General features: G+C 35.9%; 2 protein-coding genes across 7 annotated transcripts in view; one reads left to right on the top strand and one right to left on the bottom strand.

Annotated features, from left to right (window-relative positions):
* Positions 1-11,782, bottom strand: part of LOC118735941 (WD repeat and FYVE domain-containing protein 3) — a 30,535-nt gene extending 18,753 nt beyond the window's left edge. For 3 of the 6 annotated variants that reach the window (XM_036465987.1, XM_036465981.1, XM_036465988.1), the window contains exon 1: positions 10,732-11,782. The gene's annotated coding sequence lies outside the window, so the exon portion shown is untranslated. The remainder of the gene's footprint in view (positions 1-10,731) is intronic. The other 3 variants (XM_036465983.1, XM_036465984.1, XM_036465985.1) reach the window with 3 other exon arrangements.
* The window catches only part of LOC118735946, a 273,819-nt gene that overhangs the window by 41,647 nt on the left and 208,006 nt on the right, over positions 1-24,166 (top strand). Inside the window, exon 2 of the mRNA XM_036466002.1 lies at positions 23,075-23,078. The gene's annotated coding sequence lies outside the window, so the exon portion shown is untranslated. The remainder of the gene's footprint in view (positions 1-23,074; positions 23,079-24,166) is intronic.

Below are 24,166 nucleotides of genomic sequence, written 5' to 3'. Positions count from 1 at the left end.
ATTACACTGAGCCAGTAAGCAAACAAAGTTAGTACATTTGCTACTGCTACTGCTAGTTGCTTTCGCCTTCGGTTTCTCGCACTTACAAGTGCAAAGATCGAAGTGTAGGCTCAGCTTAAGACACTTTTTTTGTGTTTCTTATTTCTTGATTTGCCGGAGCACAACGCAAACATAGAAGAAATATTATTAAAAAAAATGTGCAAAACTAAACGCTGAAGTTGCCAAGCGAAATTAGCTTAAAAAGAGGCGAAAATTCACCAATTTCTCACTTCAATAATCAACAGCCTCCTTCCTGCTACAGCTGTCAATAAGCCATCAACAACAGCATTCACTCATTAAAAAAATGTGGGAAACTCTTCACTTCCCACTACACTTCGGCGGTTACACAACGCAACGGCCTACATTCATATGTAGATACGTTTCTTTAGTGACAGCCACACTGATCGACTGCACTGTTACTTAATCTCCACTCCGGCTATTGTTCCACTGCACCTGCACTAGAGTGGGTGGCAGCGATCTTCGCGCTGATTAAAAATCCATGGTGGCGAAGAAAACAGTTGTTGTGACATGGTTCGTTAATTATGGCATGAATGCGGGATTGCAAATACTCGTGAGTTAGTCGGCAAAATTTGTTGCTACATTTTGGGTGAGGTGAACAAATTAAGAAGTTGCCAGAGAGTGTTTACCCAGCTAGCCAAATGCGGGCGCTCCAAGTACGGAGCGAAAAACGACCCCGACAGCAACACCTGAAATGAGCGTTTCGGAGCGTTCCGAATTCTCGAGTCGAAAGTGTTTTTTGTTATCTTGTTTTTCTCTTCTGTGTGTCTAGTCAGTATGATGAAAATTCAGTCAATTCACATTCAATCAAGAATCCGTCCGAATGTTCCCGGAAGTTCACCCTAATAAAGCTGTTGACGTTATGGCACTTGCGAATGCATTTGAAAGTAAGCAATAAAGCATAAAAAATTACTGTTGGCTAACTTTTTAGAACTTTTCAGGCGCATTTAATAGAAAATTTTCTGGTTCTGGCCAGGAATTGAATAGCCCGAGCGCAAATTGGTTGCACACTTCAAAGGAACGTTTAAAAAATATATTTTTTTATATATTTCGGTCGAATGAAGGGGTCATCACTGAAACAAACGCTTATTTTTAGGACCTTGAAAACCCTGTTATTTGGAAGGAAATAAAAAAATTGGAAAACACTGTAGCTAATGTTTTGAGCTAAAAGGAGACTATGTTGAGAAATAAAAACAGTCACTGACTTTTCAAATTACCCTCGCATTTTTGTCTCTATGTACATACATATGTATGTATGTATGTACATACACATCCAGACATGCATAAAAATCACATCAAAAATTAATCAAAAACCCCTCCATAATGCGCCAGGGCGTTCGTGACACGGTGTGAATGACTGCAAGTTTTCGTAAAATAATAGACGTATGTACCATGTAAGATTAAAATATTTTACCCCACGGCAAGAAGTCGCACATTTTTCCTACCTTACCAGTAGCATGAAAATTGGATTTATAAAATTCACGTGCTTCACAATTTACTAGTACATTCATACAAATTTACTTATTCAGCGGTCGTTGGCGACATAAATAATATAATAAGCGGAAGTGATGTAAGCGTAGTATGAAGCCTCCTGAATATTATTTTGAATTATAGTTATATGTATGTACATACATATGTGTATGTATTTTTGTATGCACATACGCATATAACTAACGGTATATTTATTTTATCTTGCAACCAACTGGGAAAAAAAAAGAAAGTTGAATGTACTTTGGCGCCATGGATTTCTTATTATGATTTTTATTTTTCGCCCTTTTCGCCTTTAAATTTATTAAATTTAAAAACACTAGTTAGAGAATATATGTACATACATAGTCGTTGAATTTGAGATATGTAGGTACATATTAAAGCCTTCCTTTCTCATTTATTTTTTTGTATACTGCAACTTTGTGTCTTACTGCAACTTGAAGAGCATATCGAAATCGATTTGTAATGCTATTTACGAGTACTATAAACTTGGGTTAATTTTAAATATGAAAAGTTCTTCTAGAATTCATGCGGGGAAGCACTTTTTTCAGCCCTTCTCGTTCACCACTGCCAACCAGTCTCAGCTCTAAGAAATCTAAATAATGAAGCCGACAATGACTTGCTGGCGATCACAACAGAACTGAGACCCCTTTCAGACACGTCAAGTCTTGATTTCAAGTCTGTTCGTTCGTAGGCAAAGGAGGTGAAACCATTGTACTCTTTCCCTCTCTTCTCACCTCCTGCGCCTACGAACCGAGCATACATACGTGAAAGCAAGACTTGACGTGTCTGAAAGGGGTCCAATTTTGCACTCGAAATAAACTCATTACTAAGTTGCGGCCAAATGACTGGAAGGTAGTTCGCCATCTGCATAGAAATTCAGATAGAGGTCTGCAAAAATATGCGGAGATTTTACTACTGCTATTGGTTTTTTAGGAAAAAATAAAAAAATTAATGTCGCTTTGAGGAAAGAGAGAGAATGTTTTCGACCCTATTCCAAAGCTGGAATAGGGTGGTTAAGTCTTTTCTTTACTCACCCTTCCGAAATGCATACGACACTTTTTCTAATTACCTCGCTAGGCTTCGTGTAATATTTTAGAACTAATCGAAATCAAAATTGTATACATACATATGTATTTAAAAGTTTCGAGTAGCGGTAAAAGCTGTTTCATTTCGCCGACAAAATAACCGATTAATTTTAATTGAATTCCCCAAGCAAATGAATTGTCACCAAAATCTTGTCGCCAACAGTATAAAGTGAGTCATATTGCGGTTGCTTTCTTCGTTTATAAACATATGTTTATGTATGTATGAAATGAACATACATGTGTATTACTGTAATAAAAGTGTACGTAGTACGTTTATTTACTTATTTGTTTAACAGCCTATTTTAAAAAGCCAGCTACCCCAAACAGCGTAACGCGCGCGAAATTTTAAAAGGGAATAAATACAAAAAATTTTAGCAGATGGGCAAAAATGGCTAAAAACTTACGAATGCTTTATCTATCAGCGTGTAAGTATGTAAATAACCAAATAGTGGGTGCAATCAAAGCTGTGTACGCCAACTCATTTTAAGGCATCACAAAACACCCACAACACAACGACAATCGAGACAAAAAATAAATGTTAATATTTGTTAAACGAATCTAAACAATTTAATTGAAAAAAAAAATAATAATCAGAGTTTGCTCATGAAAAAGTATCACTTGCTTCTGCTTTTGCTCTACGTGGATGAAACCCGCCTGACTAGAATAATAATAATAATAATAATAATAATAATGAAGCGCAGACAAGTGTGCCTGCATAGTAGATATGAGTACCCCCTAGGGAATGTAGAACTTAGTATCTGAGCAACTACTTAGTATTCAATTTCAAGCACTATTCCTTCGGTATAGCGAGTACTCATATTCAATAATTTGTATATCTAAAATTTTCACAAAAACGAGTTTCAACCTGGCACTGGACTCTCCTCCTGACCTTATACGCCGCTTGTTAAAATAATTTACTATTGAATTAAAAAATTGGCATTAACATCGTAAGTGGCAGTTAAAGAGCAGAAGGGTCCGAGCTTTACTTCCAAAGCTCAGAATATTAAAAGAAAATTCCTTTGGTTCGTTTAAATCGCTCTTTGCCGCGATATTATCTTAAGGTCTTTTGTCTACAACATTTGTTTGCCCTTGAAAAAGGTCGAAACATCACCTAGTGGTCAAAAATGATAGGTGTTCAAGCAAAGATATAATAATTGTGTTTAATGAAACCGAAAAAAGTCCAGAGCAGCTCAAATGGGGGGCAGAATCGAGCAGATGTCAAAAAACAATAGAGCAAGCTAGAGCAACTCAGTTCACAAATCTCATGAAACACTTTTCAGGCAGAAATTCTCAAAACGGTTGCTTACTCTAAGTTATTCCATCAAAAAAGCTGGTGCAGAAAATTGTGCTCTAAGTTGCTCCAGTTCCACTTAGCTCAGGCTCACGAAACCAAAACTAGAGTAAGTTAGAGCAAGAAAATACCCATCATGAAACACAATTTTGTAAGATATCTTGACCTGACAAATAATATTTACGTGGCGATATTTAATAGTGAAAATATGTAAGCCTTTGGCAAACTCAGCTGAAATTGATTATTTAGCATCACTTTCCTACAGGGATAATCTGCCATAATGAGTGTTAAGTAGAATGTGTGAGCTCATTCTTAGATAAACACGTATATGCTATGTACATATGTATGTACACTTGCAAACAATAACAACAATGTAACAAATATAAACAATTTAGAGCTTAGCTGACTAGAACGGCCTGCCAATTTGGAAATTCAAAGTGATCTCGCTAATTTCGCAATATCCACAATATGATTAGTGAGAAAAGCCCTCATACTTAGAACCAGAAACCGGCATATAAACATATATTTTGAATTACACCTGCATGTATTTGTTTCATATCTGAGATAATTAAACGGGAATCACTTGCTCAATACGGATGACTTGGGGTTGGTAGTCTTATTTGACGGGGCAACCTCCTATTTTTAAAACCCGGTTAATGCTTAAATAAATAATGAATAGGTCATTCATCAAAAAATCCCTTAGGGAATTGTATGCTGTTACAACAACATCTAACATTTTACTACGAAGATATTTGGCTACTTTACTTATTTTGAAATGTAAAAAAGGCATTCGACGATTTTTACAATGACTAAACCATGCGGTTTAACTGTATATATCCAACATCTGATTTTAATCTCCAATTTACATTTCATATTCTAAAATTCTTATGATGGAAATACATATATGTATAATCTACAGTAAAACGATTTTGTAGCTTCGTCAATGACTAATTGTACTCGTAAACAATCAAAACCACAAAATAATTGCAAAGCCAAATTGAAATATTTAGTAAACAATAAAAACAAACCAAATATCGGAAATTACAATCATCGATATCCGCTGTTGTGTGTAGAAACAATAAAATAACACGAAATAACATAGCGATGAGTTGTAGCTACAAATTTATTTTCGGCTTTCAGGAGTGCCGAAATCGTTGTACAAGTGTACAGAGCGAGAGGCAGAGTAGGTAGGGTGCACTTGCTAAATGAGGTAATAATAAAGTGGTGAACGTTGTTGGATATAAAATGACATAGAAAAGTAAATTGAATAAAATGAAACAAATTAAAGTAAATTAGAATAGAATGCAGGAAATATTAAAAAACTTAAAAGAAAAATATACATAAATATAAAAAATATATATGTATATTTTGAAAGCCGTTGTTCGCAACGCTCGAGAACGGCTGTATCGATTTTTATGAAACTTCGGACTTATAGGCTAAAAAGAATTTCGATACATAAAGGGAGCGTGACAGCTCCATACAAATCGAATATTTCATACTGCAAATCTCTGGAAATGTTCATGGCACTACAACTTGGTAGTGATATATAGGCTGATCCATCTAGATCTTGTTTTTTTTTTTTGTAATTTTAAATAAAACACTTACATAAAGCAGAAGTGGATGTCTGAATATTTATTATCACCCGAAAGCAGAATCTCTGACTTTTTTTTTTTTTATTAGAGCAATGGAAGCCAAATCAACAATTTTTAGAATTTTTATCTGTCTATATGTTTGTACGCGCATCACTCGAAAACTATTGCATTAAATTGAATGCAGTTTTCACCGATGTATTGCTAGAGGTATAACTTAAAATATAGAAAGAAAAAAATAGAGAGTTGCCACCTGTTTGAAAATTGCAGTTTAGGTAAATTGATAAGATAAAGTAAATTTTGCAATATGGCTGTCAAAATAAAGTGGTTTAAGAAGGCTTACAGCCGAAAATATTTTTATGGAGGTTGCCACATGTTTGAACATTTGAATTAAATTTAATTTATAAGATAAATTAAATATTGCAATGGATATCAAACTGAAGAGGTTTAGGAAATTTTACTGCCGAAAATATTTTTGAGAAATATTCCTAAAGCATCTAGATGCATTTCTGCATCAAAAAGAAAATTTTGAAAAAAATGTCGATTACGTTATTTTGGCGGTTAGGGCTCGATATGAAGTCAATCCCATACTAATGAAAGAAATGGGAGTTATTGTAAAAGACACCAAACCAATACAAACCGAATTTTTCATACCACATATCTCTGCAAGTGTTCACGGTAGAGAGCATGGAGATACATATATGCAATCAATGCCATACTCACGGAGAAAAGTTGGGCTATTTGAAAAGGGGCGTGGTGCATTCCGAACGTACTGAAACTTGTACCTATCATTGCGTGCATATATAATTCTTCTGTACGTGTGTTTGTGAGTAAAATCCTAAATGACGACCGATTTTGACGAAATTTTGTGTGTGTGTGGATAGTTTAGGTTCAAAATTTGACCCACCAGGTGGCGCTGGAGTCCAGTTAATATTGCAAAAAAGAGAAGTCCAGTGGCGCTGGTGTGTAGTTATTACCAAAAATCGTCATGTGAGAAAAAGTGGCGTGAATATCCGATTACATCAATGTGCTGGACCACTGAGTATGTCGAACGCCCGTGTATTTCGATTGACCCAAGGGATGTGATATGCATTGTACATTTTCTTTCCCGAATGAAATTTTAAACGCACTTACTCAATCTTGGTGATTAAGTGTTAAGCTAAAAGAATGAAACTTAATCGCATGGGGCAGTGTATTTGCAAATGTTCTAATATTTCTGAGATCGTTTAAGAGTCGGCTTACCTTTTGAAGTGATTCAAGTTATTTCTCGGCCAGACATACTTATTTCGCCAAGTTTATCAAAATAAACCAACAACAATAAAACAAATTCTGTTTACATACTTGAAGCCTGCGAAAATATTTACACATTTCGAATATGTATTCTTGCACACAAGTAATTTCACGCCATTTCGCATCGTCGTCTGCTTATTTTTATTTATCACAATTGTCAGAAATAATGCAATTGCTGAAAAAATTTCACGAGAACATTTCGCAAAAACAGCAGAAAGCATAAAATTGTGAAAATTGGGGAAAAAATGTGACCAAAGTGATAAAAGCTATAGCGGCAACAACAGCAACATGTGTAAAGCAGAGGCAAGCGCGCGCAAAACAAATGAACACAATAAAGGTCACTGTGCTGCGAGGAAACAATGAAAGTCATTGAGGAAATAGCTGTCCAAGTGCAGGGCTGGGAGCAACAGGGGGAGAACAATGTGGCTTTGAATACATACATATATGTATGTAGGTAGGTATGCACAGCAATAAAACTTTTTATGTAGCTAAAGTGCTTAAAAGAACTTAATTTTTAAGTAAACACAACGAAATGCATATCTTTTATAGAAGCAACAATAGCCAGTAGTAATCCATGAATGAATGTGAAGAAAGCACATGAACGAGTACACAACTAAACCAAACTAATTTGCCAATTTCAGTAGAGGATTAGCTGAAGAAAGATGTATGTATGTTTGCTTGCTCATTTGTTTGGCCTTTCATGCAGCATCGCTTCAATGATTTGTTAAAAAAAAAAAAAAAAAAAAAAAAAAACAGCGGTCTGCTTGTTCAACGTCGCGCTGATCACTTCAACACAGCTGTGCGCGGTTGCTTTTACGAGTAGTTGGCTGTAGCGGAAATTTGGGTCAAACTAATGACTGGCAAGTAGAAGCGACCATCTGTGTGTGTTTTGAGTATGTGAAGAATGAAAGGTGGAACATGTCTTTCAGATGACTGAGCATACATATATGTATGTACGAATTAGTTTACTTTCTTACTTACTTGCATTCATATACATAGGTACGGTGAATTTGTGCAAATGCTATGCATGTACTTACTTGTCGATGAATAGCCAAAACTACATTTCTAAATACATATTAGGTTGTATTTTTCCAACACCACATTTTCGAAAGTGAGCAATTATGTTGGTGGACATTAAGGAAAAACGTATGCTTAAACATATGTATGTACATACTAAGTAATATCTGAAGCAAAAATTGTCTTGTTGCCAATAATGTATTTCTACTAACTTCTAAACTGTGACATTTCAAGGTCAAATTTAATAAGCTGCCGCCTATACTGGTACAGCCAAATTATTTTAAGTAGCTTATTTTGACTTTTAGTTATTATCTGCTTAATTGCTAATGTTTTATTTAGCACAAGCAAAAAATATGAAGTTGCAAATTATTCTTTCCTTTTATTTAGCAGCAGTGCGTTGACCTTCTTAGGTGTGAGACTACTTGAAAATAAATATTCATCTTTTCTGACTTACAACTCCATCTAGGGAAAACACACGAGATCTATTTGTTGGGTTCGAATCGCTTATATTATTAAACTGTCATTTGCCAGATGAGCTGGGAAGGATTAGAGTCGGCATGACTGAGGCACCCACTTTTGCGGTGCGGTATTTTGATTTACATTTATAACCCTTAGTTGCTTGGAGAAAGTTTCGTAATCGTATCCTCTGCTATAACGACGCAACTCAAAATTCAAAAAGCCAAAACCCTTACTACATTTATGGGCCTCATATCTCTAATCCTAATGTATGTGGGTAGTAAGCGTTAGACATGGATTTTAAAATACAATATGTATAAACTTTGCATCAGACCCACAATTCTAGTAGCATCCCAGTAAACACAGTTTCAAACGTTCGAGAAAAATGGATTTCGCAATTTGATATCAAATGTTTTTCTCAAATGATTCTCAAATTGAAAACGAGGTTTAAATTTTACATTTGAAATTCATTTGAGGTTGATTTGAAGATTTGATCAAATGATATAAAATTGCACAGTTAAATCAAAATTTGTAAGAATAAAATTAAGATCAATTGAAAAAAAAACAATGAACAGAAAAAAAATTTCAAAGAGAAAGCCCACAAATAGTGGATTTGATGTTAGCGCGGATTAATGAAGCTGCAAGATGCCCGTCAAGATGAATTTATTATAAATTACTTTATCTTAATTGCTCCTTTTGTTATGTACATCGCGAAGAAAAAATAAATATGAAATATACATTTCCTATAATAAATTTTATTTCCACTTTGAACTTGACTTTTATTTGAAGTGCAATTGAAAAATAACCTTTGAAATTGATTTGAGAGTTAACCATATTCTCAAATGGAGATCAAACTCCCCTTTTTATTGAGAAAGCTGTAATTTTCAAATCAATATCAAATCATTTTCAAACGTTTGACATTTGAGAAAGGCTTTGATTTCAAATCAATCTCAAATTTATATCAAACCTAATTGTTTGCTGGGATATGTACGAATATGTGTACTAGCTCTTACTGCCAATATAGTAGTATTGCATATATGTGAATATACGGATGTGTATACATACATACTTATGTATATTTGTATAAATATCCCGTAGTAAAATTTAGAGATAATCTGACAAAGCGCTCGCTCCAAACTATATATATCAGAGCTATCTCTGAACTAGCGCAAAACGGTTGCAGAGCGGGACAGTTGAAACTTGCGGTGTAAATGTGCAAATGCTCACTACTCGTACTATACGAAAGTAGCTCAGCGAGAAGACCTCCGACTCAAGCATCGTCGGTCGCGAGTTCAAATCGCGGTGGAGGCAAAATATGTTACAAGTAATTTTTCAGCAAAAAAAAACCAATTCTTCACGATCAAATTATCGAATCCTAAACAAAATTAGTATGGGGCCACCCTTGAGGTACTACCTACCACCTTTCCGATGAAAAAAGAATTATCGAAATCGACGAACTAATAATAATCTCCTTTTTGTGAAGTCGGTTAAAAATGGAATCTGTAACAGAAAAGAAAAAACGGAAAAAATACCCAAAAAATAATCTTAAAAACGTTTTCTTATTAAAAAAAAAAAAAAAACTGTCCAAAACGGAACCGGTTAAAACTAGTAGCAAAGTAACGTTCCCACGACAGTCGGGTCTACGTAACCGGAACGACCCAGATTTATATCTGGCCAAGGACTGTCACTCCAGCAACACTCCCCAAAAAGTCTTTGGGGATTTTGTATGCTGCAACAACAACAACAAGTAGCAAAGTAATGCACTGGGCGACAATTGCCACCGCCAATGACATCGCCGTGTAAACCTGGACAGTTGAAAGCATTGCTTGGGTATTGAGCTAGAACTAGTACTGTCGGTAAATGGTCTAGTTCTGAGCTAGTAAGATTTTCTGCAGGGTATGGCAGGAATAAACTTAGATATTATTTAACCGCTGGAAATTTTGCAATACACAATTGCACAATTTTTTTTTTTTCGTAGTTCCCATTAAATATTCAAAGCACTCGCAGCTGGTTGCACAGCTTCTTATCACTTCTCACAGTTTCCAATAATAAATCAAATGGTGTTAAATTTCAAGTAGGGCGAGGGGCATAAATTACATTTAGTACTGCGAAAAGCAATAATTTTTCTCAAATTGATACTTAAAAGCATCACATTCACTTATGTATATGGACATAGGTACGTGTAACCTATACAGTAGTCGTAATCGTTAAATTTGACGGATTACAATTAAAAGTTGCGTTCCAGATGCTTCCCGATATTCACGATTTGCACGAGCAGCTATTTTCTCTATAAATAAACCTTATGGAAGGTGGTCACCTGGAACTACTTCCTGTAAAAACCTGCAAATCGTGAAGCATCTGGAACGCAACTAATTACAGTAATTCGACATGCTAAGTAATCGTAATCAAAAAGTGCCCAGCTCTGTTAGGTATATATTTATACTTAGATACACACGCAGAGGTATCATTCAGTGTGTCCTTGTGCCTTTCATCATCCCCCGTGCCATTACATTAGCCTGTCACATTGTGTTCCCACTTGATTTTACTCTTTTTCACGAAGCCGTCCGCTTTGTTCCAACTAAAAATTCATTATTTCACTTGTAACTTTTCCCCTTACGTTATTTACAACATTTCTAATATCCTGACGCAGGAAGTTGCGAGCTTTTGCACGCTTTGTTGGCAGTTAGTTAAGTGGGTGGTGAAGGCTCTTATGAACACACGCGTGGAAATCAACAATCCTCGACCCGTCACCACTCTTCATCCCCTTGATCGTTGGTAATACATTTTCCTGCGCACTCATTCATGTTTTTATTTTGATTTACAACTTTTTCAATTTCTACTCTTTGTTTTCTTTTGCATCTATATTTACACGCACTTCATCTTCTCCTCTTGTTTTTCCATTGAACGCATGTTTGCACGATTATCGTCGTATTTTCATTAACATACGTATTTTTCACGAGCGTTTTCTTTGTTTTCTTGTTTTTCACATCGAACCGCGTATCGATTTTTCTTTTGCCACTAGCTGCAACTGGGAACACTGGTTTCGAGGACGACTGCATCCGTTTATAACGTTGTCGGAGCGCCAGCAGTTTTACTTCGCGACTTGACCCATAAATTAAGCTTTTCCGCCAGAAGCACCGCTTCCAGTTTTACATTGACGTGGTATCTTGACTTCAATGGTTTAGCTGACGAAATTCACTCAATATTATAAGAAATACACACAATTTGCTGTGTCCGCAATGAGACCCCCGGGTGGAGGTGAAAATTTTTCAAGCACGCCCCTTTTCACACCAGTTCAACTCACTTTTAGTTGTAGATTTTTCAACTGCACTTCGAAGTTTTTAGAAGTTATATTCGTTTAAATGCTAGTTCTGTATTTTGTAGTTGCATTGTGTAAATTTAAAATTCTGTATTTCACATATTTTCTTCACCTTTTTCTGTAAACTAGCGCGACGACGCAAATCGAACACCCAAACGCGTCAAAGAAATTGCGAACAATGAATTCTTCACTGCTGTGCTTCGTATGACATTCGTTGACAGAACTGTCAGTGGTGTATTGACGTTTTCTATTCGATCTTTTTATTTCTTATTTTGTTATTGCTGCATACGCTTTGAAACGTTACTTTAGCGGGGATTCGCTTTTATTGTTTTTTTCTTTGTTTACGCTGAACGAGCAAAATAAGAAAAATGGTGGAGAATTTTCGTGCTGTCGGATGGTGAAAAAGAATACCCATTGTCGAAAATAGCTGATGGATTAAGATTTTAAGGAAATATATTGGGATTAACAGTAAATTATAAAAAAACGGCATTTTTAAATAGAGCAATCGTCATTCATCACTAAGACTGCTTTTACACAGTTCAAGTATTGCATTCAATTCTGCTCGCATGTGGAAGAGAGGGGGTGAGAAGAAAAGGGACGAGTACACATGCGTCTGTACCGTCAAGTCGTTTCAACTTTCGTGCTTTGCTTTTGGCATTTTCGTTGCTTCCCATTTAAAGAACCAAAGACTTGAATTCAACAGAATTGAAACGTGTAAAAGCAAATAAAAAACACAAAAGAGAATGAACAAGAATTGCTTTCAAGTACTTGAATCATGTAAATCAGGTGTTAGTTTGCCAACCAGGGGTTGGAAAATTATTTTCACTTCCTGGTTGAGTTTTAAGTCTCAAAATTGTAAACGTTTCTCTTTCGAGAAATGCAAAGCATTTGATTCGGTGAGTATTTGGTAGTTGGTTCTGCACTCTGCATTTTCTCAAATTTACTGGCATACCTAAACAAAACCGCAGCGTTGTCTGGCTGCCAAAAGTTATATTGCCCATACATTTTGTAAGAAGCATACCGAAATAACGCGGCATCTACACTGAGCGGTTGGCAAATCCGATTTTGACAGCGCGTTGTGAAACGGAAGTTGGCTGGTAGAAAACGGCGAAAGTGTCATCCTCGTCTTTCACACAAACAAATATTTGCTTGTTGTAGCAGAGAACTTAGATAGATAGAGAAGGTGCAAATTTTTGGAACGTAAAATTGTTTGGCTGAAAAATAAATCCATGGAATATCACCACAGCGCGATTAACATTTCAAGAAGAGTTAACAGAGAAAAATGTAAATTTCTGTTATGATAATGTTATATTTGTTGCAAGTGTCTGGCTATGTGTCTCTGGTATAACTTTTTCCGGAGAAAGGTGGTTTATGCAGTTGCTAAAAGTGTGTATGCCTTAAAAACTGTCGGCAGCGCCCTCTGCATGTGGTTTATTCACAGCAGCATTCAATCTGTTAGTTCCGGTTGTCAGTGAAAATTGGCGCATTTATGCTCGCGGAGTGTTTAGTAAAATAAATTTAGTTTATTCTGAAAATATTGTTGAAAAGTGTTAAATACAAATTTTAATTTGTAGTGCAAAGTGTAAAGTGTTTGTGTTGATGTGGAAAAGTGCAATTTGTGAAATGTAAAGTGTAAAGTGCAATGTATCAATGTCACGTGGTATCGGCTGCTACAACAGCCACGTGAATTTAACCAAAAATATAATAAATTATTTAATAAAGTCAGGAGGAAAGATTATCGCGCTGATATTTTACAGTGGTGAGTATAATAAAACTATTTTGGCATAAATGCAGTTGGGCTCCAAATCTCAAATTAAAAAAAAAATATTGGAATCGATAGAGATGATTGAGCGAGTATAACGGCATACTTCTTTTTTTGGGCAAACAACAACAACAAGAATTATCAAAGATTAAAGTTCAAAATAAGCAATTTTTGAAATCAAAATTTCTCAAAACCAAATGAATGGATTTTGAAAATTTTGATTTCATTTAATAGCAAATTTGATTCCCTTTATTTGGTATACGTACTTTATATATATGTTGTGTAGTTCTTACAAAAATTTAATTAATGTAAAATAATTATAAAAAAAGCCTACAAACCCTAAGTGCGGCCGACGCCGCCTACGCAGAAAGGTGTTCTCTGCAAAAGGTGTTCAGTGCCTTTTCTTCGCAGAAAGAGAATTCTACGTTGTGAGGGTTATAATCCCTAAGTGCGGCCGAAGGCCGCCTACGCAGAAAGGTGTTCTCTGCAAAAGGTGTTTTTTTATAATTATTTTACATTAATTCAATTTTTGTAAGAACTATACAACATATATATAAAGTACGTATACCAAATTAAAGGGAATCCATCCGTTTTTAAGAAATCTTGATTTCAAAAATTGCTTATTTTGAACTTTAACCTTTGATAATTTTTGTTGTTGTTGTTTGCCGAAAAAAAGAAGTATACCGTTATACTCAGCTCAATCATCTCTAGCGATTCCAATATTTTTTTTTTTTTTTGAGATTTGGAGCCCAACTGCATTTGTTCCACTATTTTATCTTCTTGCACCATGTAAGACCCCCAACATCTGTAGCTACAACAAATAGTGAGCTGGCGCACACCGTACTAAACAATCAGTAGCAAATAAATTTTGAATGGTTTAAGGAAATAAATTTCCGCTGTCGGATTCTTAGTATTAGCATTAAAAAGCGTTTATTGAAGGCCACTTTCCGAATTAATTACAAAGATTACTGGAAGATTGCTTGGTTGATGGCTGTTTCTTAGGCGACTTCCAAGTCTAAATGTTTCCGGTTCCTGGAAATAAAACCATTACAAACATTGGCATAAGTGCAGAATACGGCCCGTTAAGCTAGAACAAAACGAAAAAGTGGGCTTGATCGCCTTTTTTCCTCATTTGAATGGTATACAATTTTTTTTTTTGGTGCAAACTTATATTTTCGGTGCTATGGAGGGGCGAAGGGGGAATTTTCGAAAATTTAAAATGGCTATATTTCGGAAAATTCCCGACCGAATTTAAAAAAATTGGTATCGTTAGAAAGGTAAACAAAATCTTCATTTTTTCTAAAACACACATTTGTATAATTTGTGTGCATAAATTTTAAGAAAACTCATAGATAGGTTTTTCTAGGAAAAACCAGTTTTACTAAAAAATATGTGTTAATAATGATACACCAAACTATGGTAGGTAAATAGAGCATACAAATACCTTTCATTTAACATATAACATTATATAGTTAGATTAGTTAGTTAGAAATACCGTGTGTAATTTTGTTTTACTGATGCTTATGATCGTGAGCGGGACGACTGCGGCAGAAAGAAGTTCTGCGCAAAAATACTTCCGCCGTTTTCTTTGGCAACACAGAAAGGAGAATTCTACTGTCTGAGGCTTATAATCCCTAAGTGCGGCCGAAGGCCGCCTACGCAGAAAAGTGTTCTCTGCAAAAGGTGTTCAGCCCCCCTTCTTTGGCAACACAGAAAGGAGAATTCTACTGTCTGAGCGTTATAATCCCTAAGTGCGGCCGAAGGCCGCCTACGCAGAAAAGTGTTCTCTGCAAAAGGTGTTCAGCCCCCCTTCTTTGGTAAAAAATGTTTTTGTTTTTTTTTAAATATATATTTTTTTCTATTAAATGATTTTTCTCAAAAAGGATTTTATTTACATTTCCAACTATTAACAATTTTTTTTTTAATTCGGTCAGGAATTTTTTGAAATATAGCCATTTTAAATTTTCGAAAATTCCCCCTTCACCCCTCCATATCGGATAGCTAGATAGATAGTTCGTTGGGTAATGCACTGCGACCGCTGGGTCTATTGTGCCCCTAGCTCATCACAACTCCTCAGCCAGCCCCAGAGTGTCTAAAAACTTCATAATGGACCCCGGGGACAGTGAGTGTATGTGCTCCTCTCTTGGCCAGACGTACCCTATGCTCCTAAGCCTCCTGCGCGCCACGGCCTCACACTCTACAAGAAGGTGTAGGGGAGTTTCCCTGGCGGCATCGCAGAAGCGGCACAGGTCTAAAACCTTCAAATCCTGCAAATACTGGAGTACGGGAACAGGCTATTTACAAGTGTAATTTTCAAGAGCGAGTGGGCTTCTTGCGTTTTCGGTTCGTTCCGGTTATGTAGACCCGACTGTCGTGGGAAAAGTTGGCTTTTTGATCACGTGTTATAATTATCGCTTTCCTTAGACTATGGAATCCCATTACGAGTTTTGGTAGTTTTCTAACTAGGATTTAATAAATCGAGTACTGTTGCACACATACATAAGTTGGTAGTAAATACATAAGTAGGTACTTTCATACATACATACCTCACGACTCGTGTCTGACAGTGCTCTAGGTATTAAAATTCAGTTTATTTGCTTCTGTAGATATATATCGTTACCTTAGTAGAAAAAGGCCCTATCTCACATTGTCGCTGAAATACAAAAAGCCGTAACTATGTAAGTAAAAATCCAAAATTCCCTTTTTGACTGATTATGAAGCATGTCGTCGAATTTATATAAGTCCCCATCATCTTAAGCAACACAAAATTTTAGTCAGTTACGGCTTTTTTTTTCATTTCAGCGACTAAATGAGTTAGGGCCTTTCTGTATTAGGGTAACGATATACATAAGGTACTATGTGTGTATGTACAAACATACTTATGCGCATATGTGAATATGACTAGTGTTATTTCATTTAATTATTGTAGTGTTTTGTCAATTATCTTACATACAAACCACATTGACCTTGAATTAATTTCGTCAGCTCCAGCTGCGGTCCTTGCCATAACTTCGTGTTTTTGCTTCTGGAAGCCAATGACAAAGTAATTATGAATGTATGGCAGCAAATGAAGAGATATGTAATGTGTGAAGATTCGTTACGTATTTTGGCCAAAAGAAACTCGTAGCAATCTACGAGCTACTAACAAGCTCGAAATAATTAAATGAAAAACATACATATCGCACACTATATTCACAAAAGGCACAACTCAAAATTCCGATCCGAAAATATAACTTCTTGAGAAGATGGTAAAGATTCAGCGCAATTAATACGAAAGCAGGTAAAAAAGTAGTTTTATAGTTAAAAGAATATAAACTTGAAGAAAAAAGTACTTTCATTCATTGGAAATAAATCCTGCGAAGTTGTGCCCCTTTTGATAATGTGTGCGATATGTACATACGTACTTATCTATAATTAATTTAATTTCGAAAAAAGTGTAGTGTATACTTAAGGCTTGTGTTCACTATGTCAAATTAATGGACTTTGTAGCCAAATAAAAAAAAAGGGATTAAAAATCGGTATATCGATTGATCGGCTATCAGTCTGTTTTTGGCCAACATTAACATCGGTAAAATATGCCGACAAATTTTGACGCCAAAATATGACATAGTGAAAACCAGCCATTACTTACAACCTATTGAGAAATCGTCTACGTATCTAGACTGCTTAAATTGCGTCATTTGAATTGAGAAGCAGGCGGCTTTTGCATACTTTTAAACACTCTTCAGTACCATTTACGATGTGCCAGCAACAGATTCGCCTCTATGCCCTCGATTATTGGAAATAATTAAGGCAAAGACCCAGAATAATAATTATTTCATGGTGGAGTTTCAAAAAAGTCATCAAAATTTTCGTAAGAATTATAAAAGTCTTTTGATAATAATTTTGAGTGAGACATTTTTTTTAAGTCATCTATCTAACTATTATTTTAAGTTTGATACAATAAAAGTCTTCATAATAATTATCATTGAGATAAATATTTTTAAGTCTTCAAAGACTTTAAGTTTGACACTTATATGATAAAAGTCTATTCATAATAATAATGAGTGCAAAGAAATTTTTAAGTCTTAAAAGACCGGAGCTTGTTCATGACCATTCCGAGATTACTTCGGGACTAGTTGGGGGACAGTTCCGGACTAGTTGGGGACAAGTTCGGGAACAGTTTGGAACTTGTTGGAGAGTAGTTTGGGACCAGTTAGGGACTCGTTTTGTACTAAGCCCTAATTGGCCCCAAACTAATCCCCAACTGGGTCCGAACTGGCCCCCTACTAGTGCCGAAATGGTCCTGACAAATTTTTTCGCACTCATAATTATTATGAATAGACTTATAATAAATATAAGTCCTTGAACAATAATTATAGATGACTCCAAAAATTTCTATCTTAATATAATAATTATTGATTGACTTATATTCTTTTTTTCTTATAATAGTTATGTCTCCGATTTAAGGGTTTGCGTAATATTGGATAAACATACTTGGGCTAAACCCGATTGAAGAATAATATTTTCATTATTGCTACATGCAATTTTTTTAAACCGCACTAAACAAAAAAAAAAAACAACCCATAACCCATTTCATGCGTACCGTTTTTGAGAGAACTATGCTTTATTTCTTTATTGTTTGGTATCAAATAATCGAAATTTTGTAAATGCGCACGCGCTAAATACATACGTTTAATCCACGTCACAGAAGGTTGTTTATCTTCTAGGCTAATTGCTTTTCATATCCTTCCGCTCGTTGCTTTGCTCACACGTGCTTACATAGCCACCTGTTTTAGGCACCCGGCACTCGTGTAAACAGTCGCAACAATTTATTACCTTGAAGCCAGCAAATAAAAAGCCATTCGCACACCATTTCGAATGAGGTGGCGAACGTTGTGCTTATTTGTTAAGTTAGTTAAGTAGCAAAATTATTAAAGCCCCCTGCACATTTATGTATTAATTCTTCTTTTTGCTTTGCTTTCTGTACACCATTTCGCTGACTGACAAAATTAAGCTCAATAAATTGGCTATACCCTCGGCGATTTTGGCACTCAAGCGCAGGTGTGGGTTGCTTTTTTTTTACTGGCAAAATGCTTTATGCTTTAACTTTTGCCTCGCTTAACTTAGCGCACGTTAAAGATTTTGCACATTTTGCTTTTGTACTTTCAACCGGCAACCTGTTATCCTGCGTAACTCAAAACGCTCTCATTCATACTTTATTAATGGAGCAAAAAAAAAAAAACGCAGAAACTTCCTTGTGCTTCTTTTATGTATGAATAGAGATATGCATATGTAGAGGCGTTTAACATATGCCACGCCAAAGGGTAAAGCGAGCGTAAACGTTTTTGCCACAACCGCCTGGGCTGTGTTTCAAGGATATTAATGGCATTGTGGCGACGGCGTAAACAGGATATGGAGCAGCGCGTGTTGCGTGCAGGTGGCTGAATGAGCTTTTTTGCTTTTGTTCGTGGAAGAAAGGCTGCGTAAACAGGTGGACCACATAATAGTGGGGATAAAACAGCTGACCAAAGTATTTTTAATGTCGATATCAGCAATCGGTTCATTTCCTTGAAGGCGGCGATTTGCAACAGACAACAGATGTATGAACTCGTATGATTGGAAGAGCGCTCGCCCAAGAAGTAACGACATACATACATACATATATGCCACATAATGAAAATAAGATAAAATGAAATGATTTTTTGAATTGCCAGTAGCAGCTGAAATGCAGACAAAAGGATGCGCCTTAACGCCAAGTGGTGATTTGGGCGAAACTGCTGTATGGGCAATCTTATTTTAAAAGGATTAAATATGGAGGAAAATATATATATTTATGTGCCTAGAAATTCGACAGCTGTTATGAACTTCTTCGAGGCTGATGCAGCTTTTGCGCTAGACTATAGGGTTTAGAGAGGGCTCCAAAGCCCAATTACTGCCATCGAGCACATAACTAGAATCTACGATGCATACAAATTGGGCTTTAAATGACGGAAATCAGCAGCTACAGCTGCAAACTATTCAAATATTTATTTTATTCGGTGTTTTTTTTTTTTGTTTTTTCTCAAACCCCTAAAATTGGTAAAATTAAACTGTCAACAGTCAATTTACCGAAAATAACAAATAAACACATTGACGGCGGCAGTGCCACAAAAGCGTCCAATTGCATAATAAATAAATGCCGTATTTGTATAGCATTGATTTCAATCGGAAATGCTCGAATTCGCGGCAAGTAAGCAAATGGTAAACATTTGTAATGAATTCGAGCTTTATTTAAATGCAAATATAGAATGAAATAATGAAATAAAAATGAGAAAAATGGTAGTATTTTATGCACACAATTTATTGCATATTTAACCAAAAAAGAAATGTAAAAAAGGCTTAAATTAAAACACTCAATCGGAAAAATTTTTTAAATTTTATGTTTTTTTTTGATGGCGGCCTATCAGCTCGCCATTAAATACATATTATTATGCAAAGCAGAGGGCACAATAGCAAGCGCTGAAATGCTGAATAATGCTGCCAACGTAAAATGATAATACTAAAATTAATACCTAGGTAAGCATGTAATAATAAAAAGATAATAAAAACATTGAACGACACTTCCACACTTGTCCAAAAATGTATGAGTAATGCTGTTAAACCCCACCCAGCACTATAGCTCACATCCACGGTTGCCATTTTGGCCGTACATAAAAACCAACTTTAATATACACCCAAAAAAAGACAGCTAAATATAAGTTGCGTTCCTGTAAAACTGTCAAAAGGCAAAAGAAGCCAGAGATCCGAGTGCGGGAACGCTTTCTGGTCAATTCCTGTAAATTCTTGCAACTTCTTGCGAGTTAAGGAACGCAACTATATTTAGCTGATTTGTTTCTGGTTGTAGCACGTTTCTTCAAATAGACTAAGAGTGGAAAATAATGTGTCCTTTTATTGCCTCAAATAATAAATGATACTTAACTTTAAAATAGTTCACAAAACACTCGACAATTAGTTTATTAATTTCATCACCATTGTGTATTTGTATAACTTATTTGTTGAATTAAATACAATTGCTTGGAAAATAATCGACAAACTGCCGTCCCTAAATTGGCGCGTCAAGGGCCAAACAACTGTCAAAAATCCTTATGCCCGTACAATTTGTAAGGAGCAATCCCACAATAACGCCGCGCTAGCGCCAAGCAAATGGAATTTTCATTTTTGACAGGGCGTTACGTGTTGAGGTTGGATGCAGAAGACGCATAGAAAGAGGAAACGAGAATAAAAACGAGAGGAAATGAGAAAGTGTCAAAAATTACGCCGCGTTGATTTGAGGATAGTGCGCGCTGACACTCGTTGACAATGGAAAACACAACGCACGCAACGCTCAGCGCTCCAATTTAGAGACGCCAGAAAAACACAGACAGTCACAACCTAAATTGAAGGAAAAAGCTAATTATAATATATATATATGGTAGTGGTAATGGTAATGATAATAGTAATTGTAATGGTAATGGTAATGTTAACGGTAATGGTAATCGTAATAGTAATGGTAATCGTAATGGTAATGGTAGTAGTAGTGGTAATAGTAATTGTAATTGTAATGACATTGAAATTTTTGAATAGAAAATGATAGGAAAATTTCATGATTTCCGATCGACATGAGTTCAATGATTAGACCCATTATTTCTGAAGCAAAAAATAAAGCTCAGTAAATAACCATTGAAAAGAAATTGTTTTATTTAATAAAAGTCTCTTATAACTTTTTTACGGTCCCTGATTAATAAAAATATCGACATATATATAGATCACCGTCGGCCGAAAATCCGCTTTTTTAGAATTTTGATTGGTTATAGCAATAATATGGTTCATAATGCCCCATAAAAATCTGTGTGCAAGATTAAAATTTTTGGTCAATATCTTAGCGTGGAAACACAATGCCGGCGAACTCACCACAGCGAAATTACCGCTGTCAAAATTAGAACACCCGCCGGCGTATAAAATTGAACACAACCAAAGCGAAAGGCGAAGTTCGCCCGGCGGCGTTTCGTGACGATAGATTTATTTCTATCGCTCTGCTGGGCGATGGCGGCAGTACATGCCAAAGGTGGCCGTATGTTTTTTTTTTTACTTTCAAAAATTTAGAAGAAAACAGCATGTAACACGAATTATTTTTGAAGGTTGAAAAATACAGTGATCGATTCGTTAAATCTGGCTTAAAATGAAATAATTTATAATAATTTCCCCTTGCCTTATATTTATATTTGTTATCATTTCATCATTTCTAAATATGGTTTCGTTTTTCAAAATGTGGTCACCTAACTTATGAGTGCGACGAAATGGTATCAGCTGTTTTCGCTATCGCTCTAATTCTGTTAAAGTAGGCGAAATAGCAGGGCGAACGGTGAACGACGGCATCGCCCAATTCGGCGAACTTCGCCGTTCGCCGGGTATTGTGTTTCAAGCATTAGGCTCGCTCAAGTCCATCAAAGTTCAGGTGCTAAAATTTCTTTTTTTAGCTTACTTCGATTCTCTGTAAAAAAAGGTCCATATACCAAGTTGTGTAGGACTAATATTTTCGAAGGTAATTAAAATTTTAGTAAAAGAATTTATTAATTTTTATTTTTTTAGAACATTGAACTTGGGCGAACCTAAAATATTGACCAAAACACTCAACCATTCGCGTGCGTTATTATGCAAGCACTTTAAACGTCTAACTCGGAACGCACTCGTTTGGGACCCCGGCGCAACTTCACTTCGCTAATAGTTTTGTGATTCTCGCCTTTTGGTTGCATTGCTCGCCCGAATCACACCCTCCGATGCAACGGTGCTTGCTGCCCAAAAACAAAAAAACCTGTTGATATGCCATGAATGTCAATCAATATGCAGTCAATGAAAAATGCATTTATAAAAAATTAAATAACGACAAAGACAAAAATTTAAATTGAAAAAGGCAGTCAAATTTTACCATTTGCACGAACCTTGACAGGAATGACTGGTATTCATGGTGAAGGTCGGTTTGGCCGTAAAGCATGTATAATCCAGCTGATATTGAAAAGAAAAACTGAAATGAAAAAATATTGAATATGGCTGGACGCATAACTTTCAATCAACGCTTCGATGCCTTAATCGCGCAGACGAGCGGTAAATTTTTCTTTCTTCGAAAGTCATTTGCATAATTTTAAGCTTAGCATTCAATGTGGCGCAGCGTTTCGACGGAGTGGCAGGGAGACGCACGCGCATTGATTTTTCTACAAAATTTTCTTATTTTAGAACGGAAGTTATTAGTTAGTACGACAAGCGGTGAATGTTCATACCTGTGATTGTATTAGTTGGCGTGGTTCAGCTCATTATTTTAGCGTTAATTCAGCTGTGACCATAAGCTCGTCTGATGCTTTGCTGTGTTGCTAGACAGACACTTCGTAAGCTTATCAAATTAGTTATTTATGCAGAGATAGCTTTACAAGTTAATTAAGTCGTCTGTACAGAACAGCCTTTTCTAATCCCTAGCGGAAGTTGTGATGCCCACAGTTGAGTAATTATAGAGAAAGGGGAAGTTAAGTAGGTATTTGATTTCACTTAAAATTAAAAAACTCGAAACTTGAGCTTGAAAATTTTCAAAAATTTTTATGGAATTTTCTTTAGAACTGTAAATAATATAGACCCCGTTATCGCTACCATTCAATTTTATATTTGAACTATTTTCATTGTGATTTAAACTTTAACTAAAGTATATAAATTTTTTCTTGTTTCTTTCAGATCGGTGAGTGCTCGTTTCTTTTTAATGCCCATACATATCGATATCTTGTATATTTACAAGCTTATGTAAGTGAATCAATACCTTCAAATGAATATCTTATTATGTAAGAGCCAGGGACCGCAAATAACTATTATTTTTGAAATTTCAACTGAAAAAATCGTGCAAAAGCGGATCGAGCACCCCCTGCCCCTACCTGGCTACGCCTATGCTCATAAGTGGCTAATATCTAGGGTGGTTATCGTTTTTACCTTGTCTTCGTCTATGTATGTATATCCGTCACGAACGAAAATCGTCCTGTGGGAGAAGCTTTTTACAGATTTTGTACCAGATAGAGCTTTTAATCTGTGTGCGTCCATACACAATAAAATCTATAGAAGGCTTTAAAAAGCTAATCCCCAGGATATATTTCTGTCGTCAATGTTTCATACGGTCGCAGGCAGAGCAACAGTTCTCTTTAGTCGTCGCTGGTCTACATAAAATATTTAGGAAGCTTAAAAAGCTTTGCTTCAAGTCGTGCTTTGGCTTTTTAAGCTTTGTATATATTGTGTGTGAACGTGCGCATAGTAAAAACTCTTTTTGCTCATTACTGGTCTAGAGGTTTGCATAGTTTTCGCAGGTGTGGTAGTTGTGGTATTCCCAAACTTCGATAGTTTCTTATTGCAGAATGAAAGTTCGGACGGATCCGCCCTAGTGAGCTGGTAGGGTGATTAAGACAATTCTCCGTGGGAGAAGTGTCGACTTTAAATTGAAGATTAATCCTCGGGCTAAAAGCAAGCAGCAAGGGAATTCTGTGAATTGGACTAAGCAAAACAATAAATGTTTGGTGCCTGAATCAGAATCTGAAATTTGAATTCAAGAGCTAGCTCGTTACTTTTTTCTATTGTTTATAGTTAGTTTTTCGAGGTCAGAAAGAAAACAAATGGCAAATTTTTTGATCCTGATTTCTGGTTCGTAATTAGCGCGGGCGCATCTATTGACTAGTTCTCTGGTGAAAAAACATTCGTTTTGTGGAGCTAAGGGAGAGAAGCCAAGTTCAAAATAAGATTCAGCGCACCAAAATCCATGCAACTTTACAAACCTGGTTTTCAGGA

The sequence above is a fragment of the Rhagoletis pomonella genome, unplaced genomic scaffold (assembly GCF_013731165.1).
Source record: "Rhagoletis pomonella isolate Grant_MI unplaced genomic scaffold, Rhpom_1.0 Rhpom_scaffold_00003, whole genome shotgun sequence".
NCBI lineage: Eukaryota > Metazoa > Arthropoda > Insecta > Diptera > Tephritidae > Rhagoletis > Rhagoletis pomonella.
Note: the sequence above shows the minus strand (reverse complement) of the source record. Positions and strands in the feature narration are given on the sequence as shown.